We start from the raw sequence: 8,171 nt of genomic DNA, 5'->3' as shown, positions 1-8,171 counted from the left end.
TTATTTATTTATTTATTCCCCCAAAGCCCCAGTAGATAGTTGTATGTCATAGTTGCACATCCTTCTAATTGCTGTATGTGGGACAGGGCCTCAGCATGGCTGGAGAAGCGGTGCATCGGTGCGTGCCTGGGATCCGAACCCGGGCCACCAGCAGCGGAGCACGCACACTTAACCACTAAGCCACGGGGCCGGCCCCGTTTACACGTAATTCTCACTCCTTCCCCAGGTTTGGGAAGTTCTCAGCTATTATTTCTTTGAACAAGCTCTGTGCTCTTTTCTCCCTCCCTTCTCCCTCCGGAAAACCTATAATCTTTATGTTCCATTTCCTAATTGAGTTAGATATTTCTCAGAGAATTTCTTCATTTTTTAGTCTTAGTTCTCTCTCCTCCTCCATCTGCAGCATTTCTATATTTCGATACTCTAAATTACTGATTCTGTCCTCCATAATATCAGCTCTTTTTTTAAGGACTCCAGATTTTTATCTCCTTCATTGTGTTGTTCATCTCGAACATTTCTGATTTTTTTTTATAGTTTCAATCTCCTTGTGAAGAATTCCCTCTGTTCATTAATTTTATTCCTGAGATCATTAAACTGTCTTTATGAGTTTTCTTGTAACTTGTTGAGTTCCTTTATGATAGCTATTTTGAATTCTCTGTCATTTAGATTATAAATTTCTGTGACTTCAGGATGGATTTCTGGGTACTTGTCATTTTCCTTCTAGTCTGTAGTGTTAATACACCTCCTCATGCTATTTGATGGGGTGGACTTTTGCCATTGCAAAGTGGTAGTATCTAATCGCAGATTCCACCTACCACTACTTGGGGGGACAGGAGCTGTGTCTTCTGAGCCCTCAGTGACCTCTGGCAGATGTGCCTGTCTGTTGGAAGCTGTCCGACATCGCCCATCTGTGTTTGCCTGCTGGCCACTGCTTCTTTACACACACATCCACAGGCACTGTGGTGGGGATCCCCTGTTCTGGCTGACTGGTTGAGCTGGTGCACCAGGTGGGAGGAGGAAGAGAGGCGCTTTCTTTCACGTGTGCGATCCCGAGTGTCCCCACTCTGCACTCACTGTCTGCCGGCTTGGGCTGCTTGGCTTGGTTGTGGATGCTTAGCTGCCTTGGTGTGGACCATTCCCCCAGGCTGGGAGGCACCTCTGAGATTGCACGCATTCTCATGGAGGACTGACCTTCCCCCCCACCTCTCAGAGATGCGTGCAGTCCCATGCCCTAGTTTGCTGCCATTTGAGGAGGGAGAGGAGATCCCCTTACCTCCTTCCACTGCCTCCCAGGGGGTCCACCAGCTCCACCTTCAAACATATGGCTACGTTGATCTCTCAGACATCTATTGTGTTGTGTGAATGTCCTCTGTTGGTTTATGAGTGTCTTTTTCATTGCATCTTAGTGGATAGAGTCTAAGGGAGGAGCTCACTCCACCATGATGCTGACATCACTCCCTATAAGTTCCTAGAATTTTGTTATTGTTATTCTATTCTTCCACCAATTACAGGATTTGGGTTCCTAAGATTTTTATTTTTAATTGAGATAAGATTCACATAATATAAAATTTACCATTTTAAACATTTTTAAAGTATACAATTCAATGGCTTTTAGCATATTCACAATGTTCTGCAACCATCATCACTATGTAGTTCTAGAACATTTTTATCACCCCAAAAGACAACCTTGTATCATTAATGGGGAGCAGTCACTCCCCAATTCCCCCTCCTTTTAGCCCCTGGCAACCACTAATTTGCTGTCTCTATAGATTAGCCTATTATGGATATTTCAAATAAATGGAAGGTGAGTTTTTTCCCCTTCATTATGTTAATGTGGTATATTATATTGATTGATTTCCATATGTTGAGCCAGGAACCCTAGTCATGGCGTAAAATCCTTTCAATATGTTGCTCACTTTGGTTGCTGGTATTTTGTTGAGAATTTTTCCATCTATATCGATAAGGGATATTAGTCTGTAGTTTTCTTTTCTTTTGGTGTCTTTGTCAGGCTTTGCTATCAGGGTAATACTGACCTCATAGTATGAGTTAGGAAGTGTTCCCTCTTTTACTTTTTGGAAATGTTTGAAAAGGATTGGTATTAATTCTTCTTTAAATGTTTGGTAGGGAGGCTGGCCCAGTGGTGTAGTGCTTAAGTTCATGAGCTCCACTTTGATGGCCCAGGGTTCACAGGTTCGAATCCTGGGTGTGGACCGATGTACCACACAACAAGCCATGCTGTGGTGGCATCTCACATACAAAATTGAGGAAGATGGGCACAGATGTTAGCTCAGAGCCAATATTCCTCAAAAATAAATAAATGAAATAAAAAATAAATGTTTGCTAGAATTCACCATTGAAGCCATCTGGTTTTGGAATTTTCTTTGTTAGAATAGTTTTTATTACTGATTCAATCTCCTTACTTGTTATTGGTCTGTTCAGATTTTCTATTTATTCATGATTAAGTTTTTCCAATATGTGTTTCTAGCAATTTGTCCATTTCATCTAGGTTAACTAATTTGTTGAAGTACAGTTATTCATAGTATGCTCTTATAATCCTTTTTATTTCTGTAAAGTCATTAGTAACGGCTTTACTTTAATTTCTGATTTTATTCATTTGAGTTTCCTCTCTTTTTGTCTTGGTCAGTCTAGCTAAGTTTTGTCAGTTCTGTTGACCTGTTCAAAGAACCAACTTTTGAGTTGATTGATTTTCTTTATAATTTCTATTGTCTGCTTTAATTTCCACTCTTGTCTTTATTATTTCTTTTTTCTTTAGGTTGAGTTTGCTCTTTTTCTAGTTTCCTAAGGTCAAAGGTTAAGTTATTGATTTGAGATTGTTCTTTTTTTAAGGTAGGCATTTATAGCTATAAATTTCCTTCTGAGCACTACTTTTGCTGCATCCTGTAAGTTTGGTATGTTGTGTTTTCATTTCATTCATCACAAAAAAATTATTTTTTTATTGAAGAATCATTGGTTTGCTTTTAATCCAAATTAGTTTTGATCTTTAAGCTTTTAAAGTGGAATCAACCAGAAGGCAAGGGTGTAAGGGAAATAATTTTCCAGCACTTCTAATGTAAATTCAATTTTTAGATTCCTTCAACAAATTTTTTTGGAGTAAAATATGCTATGCTGTTTACAAAGTTATTTATGAGTTGAAGAATTATCTGCCTCCCCCCTTGTTTTATAATACCTATATTCCCCCATTCATTCTTAGCTGTTATAATTAGACAGAAAACATAAGAAAACTTTTTTTTTGCATCTGTGGTGGAAAGTTAGTAGTAGACATTAACTGCTCCACTCAAAGCATTTTCTAATTTCCTTTATGATTTCTTCTTTTACTCATTGGTTTTTTATGAGAGTGTTGTTTAATTTCCACATATTTGTGAAATTTTCAGTTTTCCTTCTGTTATTGATTTCTAATTTTATTTCATCATGGCCAGAGAAGATACTTCATATGATTTCAGTCTCTTTATATTTATTGAGAATTGCTCTATGGTCCAACATATTTTGGAGTATATGCCATGTGCACTTGAGAAGCATGTGTATTCTGCTGTTATTGGGTGGCATGTTCTATATGTGTCTGTTTAAGTCTAGTTGGTTTATAGTGATGCTCAAATTCTCTATTTCCTTATTGATCTTCTCTTTAGTTTCTCTATCCCCTATTAAAGGTAAGGCATTGAAGTCTACAACTATTATTATAGAACTATTTATTCCTTCAATTATGTTCATCTTTTGCTTCATATATCATGGAGTTCTATTGTTAGATGTGCATATGTCTATAATTGTTATATCTTCTTGATGGATTGACCCTTTTATCACCATTTAATGTCATTGTCTCTTGAAACAATTTTTGACTTAAAGATTATTTTGTCTGATATTAGTATAGACACCTTAGCTCTGTTTTGGTTACTATTTGCACGGAATATATTTTTTCCATACATTCACTTTCAACCTATTTGTGTCTTTGGATCTAAAATGTGTCTCTTAGAGACAGCATATAGTTGGATTATGAGGCTGTTTTTTAAATCCATCCTGCCAGTTTCTCCCTTTTAATTGGACAGTTTAATCCATTTATATTTAAATAATTACTGATAAGAAAGGACATACTTCTGCAATTCTGGTATTTGTTCTCTATAAGCTTATATATTTCTTGTTCCCAAATTCCTCCATTACTGCCTTCTTTTGTGTTTGATTTTTTTCAAGTGTATCATTTTGATTCTTCTCAAAATGTATATTCTGTATATTTCCAATTATACATATTTATATATGTACAGAATATATTTCTGTATATTTTCTAGTTACTTTCTTCATGGTTACCATGGGGATTACAATTATCATCTTAAATTTATAACAATCTAGTTTGAATTAATACTAACGATTTCAATGGAATACAAAATTCTGCTTCTATACAATTCCATCCCCTCTTATGTTGTTGTTGTCAAAAATTACATCTTTATACATTGTGTGCTCATTAACATATGTTTGTAATTATTGTTTATGCATCTGTCTTTTAAATTACATAGGAAAAAAGGAGGAGTTACAAGCCAAAAATACAACACCACTGACTTTATACTTAACTATGCAGTTACCTTTATCGGCATTATTTATTTATATGGCTTCAAGTTACTGTCTAGTGTCCTTTCCCTTCAGTCTTCAGCATTTCTTGTAGGACATATTTATTAGTGATGAACTCCTTCATTTTATTTATTTGAGAATGTCTTAATTTCTCCTTTAGTTTTGCCAGATATAGAATTCTTGGCAAATATACCATTCTATTGTCTTCTGGTACCCATGGTATCTAATGAAAAACCAGCTGTTGATCTTATTGAGGGTCTCTTGTATGTGACAAGTCTTTTTTTTTCTTGCTGCTTTCAAGATTCTGTGTTTTTCTTTTGATAATTTGACTATCATGTGTCTTTGTGTGGACGTCTTTGAATTTATCCTACTTTAAGTTTATTGAGCTTCTTGGATGTGTAAATTCATGTCTTTCATCAAGTTTCAGAGGTTCTTGGTCATTATTTCTTCTAATATTTTTTTCTGCCTCTCTCTCTTATCCTTCTAGGACTCTCATTATGTGTATGTTGGTAGGCTTGATGGTGCCCCATAGTTCTCTGAGGTGCTGTTCATTTTTCTTCACTCTTCTTTCTTTCTGCTTCTCATACTCGATAATTTGAATTGACCTACCTTCAAGTTTGTTGATTTTCTTCTGCTGTCGAATCCCTCTAGTTAATTTTTTATTTCAGTTATTGTACTTTTCAGCTCTATAATTTCTATTATGTTCCTTCTTATAATTTCTATATCTTTATTGATATTCTCTATTTAGCGACATATTATTCTCCTGGTTTCCTCTAGTTCTTTGTTTAGGTTTTCTTTAGCTCTTTGAGCATATTTTAAGACAGTTGATTTAAAGTCTTGGTCTATTATGTCCAAGGTCTAGGCTTCTTCAGGGACAGTTTCTATTAATTCCTTATTTCCCTGTGAATGGCTCAGAATTTCTTGTTTCTTTGCATGCTTCATAATTTTTTGTTGAAAAGTGGAAATTTTGAACAATGTAATGTGGCAACTCTAGAAATCAGATTCTTCCTCCTTCTCCAAGGCTTGTTGTTGCTGCTTGTTTTGGGTTGTTGTTTGCTTAGTGACTTTTCTAAACCATTTTGGTAAAGACTGTATTCTTTCTCATGTATAGCCATTTAAGTCTCTGTTCTGTTAGCTTAGTAGTCAGCTAGTGATTTGACAGAGATTTCCTTACATACCTGGAGCCAAAAATACAAAATGCTCTCCCAGTCTCTGCAGGTTGGCTCTGTGTGAAATACTCCTTCAATGCTTAGCCAGTCTGTTTAAACCTTTGCCTTAGTCTTAACTTCTTCCTAAAGTCAGCCAGAAAGATTAGGGTCTTCTCTGGTCTTTTCTGAGCAGTTGTCCAGCCCTGGGCATGCGTGTGCCCTTCTAGATTTCTTGGTAAATGTGTAGGCTTTTCAAAGTCCTCATTCCCCCAAGTATCTCCTTCTCTAACCTCTTCCTTCTTAGGCTTTTCTGGCTCTCTGTTGCTTTCCCCATTTGTAATCCCCGGCCTCAGGTGGCTGAGGCTAACACATTTTCCTTTAAATGCTTTCAATAAATGCCACCTGAGAAGCTGCTTCTGCCCTGGGGAAAGCCCAAGTCAGAGGACACAAAGGCAAGCCCTTGAGCCAATCCTTCAGGGAGTCACCAGACAGATTAAAACACACAACCACAATTCCTTGGGAATAAGGTCAATATTGCTCCCTCTGGTATCAACAACCTGCACCCAGAACGTAGGTAGCTGTGTTTGTGGCTGCTACTGAGCTGTGGGTAGGAGATGTTAAGCAGATAGGATATAATGCCATAGCACTCTCTTACCAAAATTCAGCAACTCCTTTGTTCATTTAGCATTCCTCTGGTTGTTCTAAGTTGTTTTCTTTAAATAGACCCCAGAATTCTGAAAAAATTTGATTCAGTTTTTGCCAGCTATTTGCTTTTGTGGAGGGACAGAGTTTTGGAGCTCCCTACTCTGCCCATTTCAGTGGCATCACTCCTGTACGGCTAAGTTTTATCCTGTTTACAGCAATTAGAAGTGTCATTTCCTTAAAAACAAAAGTAAGACAAATAATAAGGTCAGAACCAGAGACTCTCAGATAATTTTTAGTATATAAGTCTTTTCATAAACTAGGTATTCAATGCTGTTGAAGAAATGTGAGAATACAAGAAAAAACACTAGGCTCTAGAAAATAAAAGAAACTCTAGTCTCAAGCCAAAGAACAGATATTACGTGTAAATAGCATATTAAGGACTCTCATTGGAATAGAAGATGTTCAGCCTCACACATATTCAGAGATATTAACTCCCTCAGTAAAGACATTTTCAGATACTGAGAACCATTTATAGTGGGACATTTATATTGGGACAGATTTGTGTGTATATTTTCTTTCACCAGTACCTATCCTGATCTAAACAGTAACGTACTGCCAAGACTTGAAAACTATCAAACAACAAAAAATCCCAGAAATCTATGATTTATGAGAATTTGAATGGAAAAAAAATCATATTCCCATGCCATTTTGAGAAAATAATCTGGCATAGGATTTATATCCAAAATAACCTACAGTTTGAACCAATTTGAATGAAAAATCATATTTCTGGGTCATTTTGAAGAAAAAACTGCCTTAAGACTTGTCCAAAAAACTCCACAATGAGAATGGATATGGATTTTAAAACCTGCATTTCTGTGCCATTTTGGGGAAAAATTATGGTAAATAATTCATGTCCAAAAATCTCTCAAGATTTAGCAAATTTGGATAAAATATTTTGTTTTCACACAGCTTTGGGAGAAAAATATGGCAAATCTTAATGTCCAAAAATAAATTCTGGGCAAATTTGGATAAAAAGCCATCACCATCTTTCTGAACCATTTTGGAAGAAAAAAATCTGCATGGGACCTATATCCAAAGCAACACACTTTTTGGAAGAAAAAGCTGGCATAGGGCTTATGTTAAAAAAAAAAAAACCTGCACTTTGGAGTGAATTTGGATTTAAAAAATACCATGTTTGGAGGGTCACTTTGGAAGAAAACCTGACAGAAGACTTATGTCTACGAAATCTCAAAATATTAGTAAATTTAACACAAAATAATATCTTACGGCCATTTACAAAGAACAATCTGGAACAAGGCTTACCCCCCAAATCCACAATTTGAGGACATTTAGATGAAATATCACATTTTAGGCCATTCTGGAAGAAAATGTGGTAAATGAATTATGTCCAAAAAATTTCACTATTTGAACCAATTTGAAAAATCACATTTCCAGGCCACTTGGAAGAAAAGTCTTATATAAGACTTATGTCTAAAAGGTCACAAGATTTGAGTGAGTTTGGATAAGAAATCACATTGTATGCATATTTTAGAAGAAACTCTGGTATAGGACCTAGTTCCAATAAGCCCCCAAATTTGAGCAGATTTGGATGGAACTATCACATTTCCAGGGTATCTGGGGACAAATATCTGGCATATGACCTATGTCCCCAAACTCCACTATTTACATGAAATTGAATTTTAAAAATTGAAATTTAAAAATTCTTCTTGTCCATATGAGAAAAGACACTAAGCCCAGATTCATGGGGAGAGTAACTAGACTCAATCTCATGATATTTATATGAAGGAA

Source organism: Diceros bicornis, chromosome 19, assembly GCF_020826845.1.
Source record: "Diceros bicornis minor isolate mBicDic1 chromosome 19, mDicBic1.mat.cur, whole genome shotgun sequence".
Lineage (NCBI taxonomy): Eukaryota > Metazoa > Chordata > Mammalia > Perissodactyla > Rhinocerotidae > Diceros > Diceros bicornis.
Note: the sequence above shows the minus strand (reverse complement) of the source record.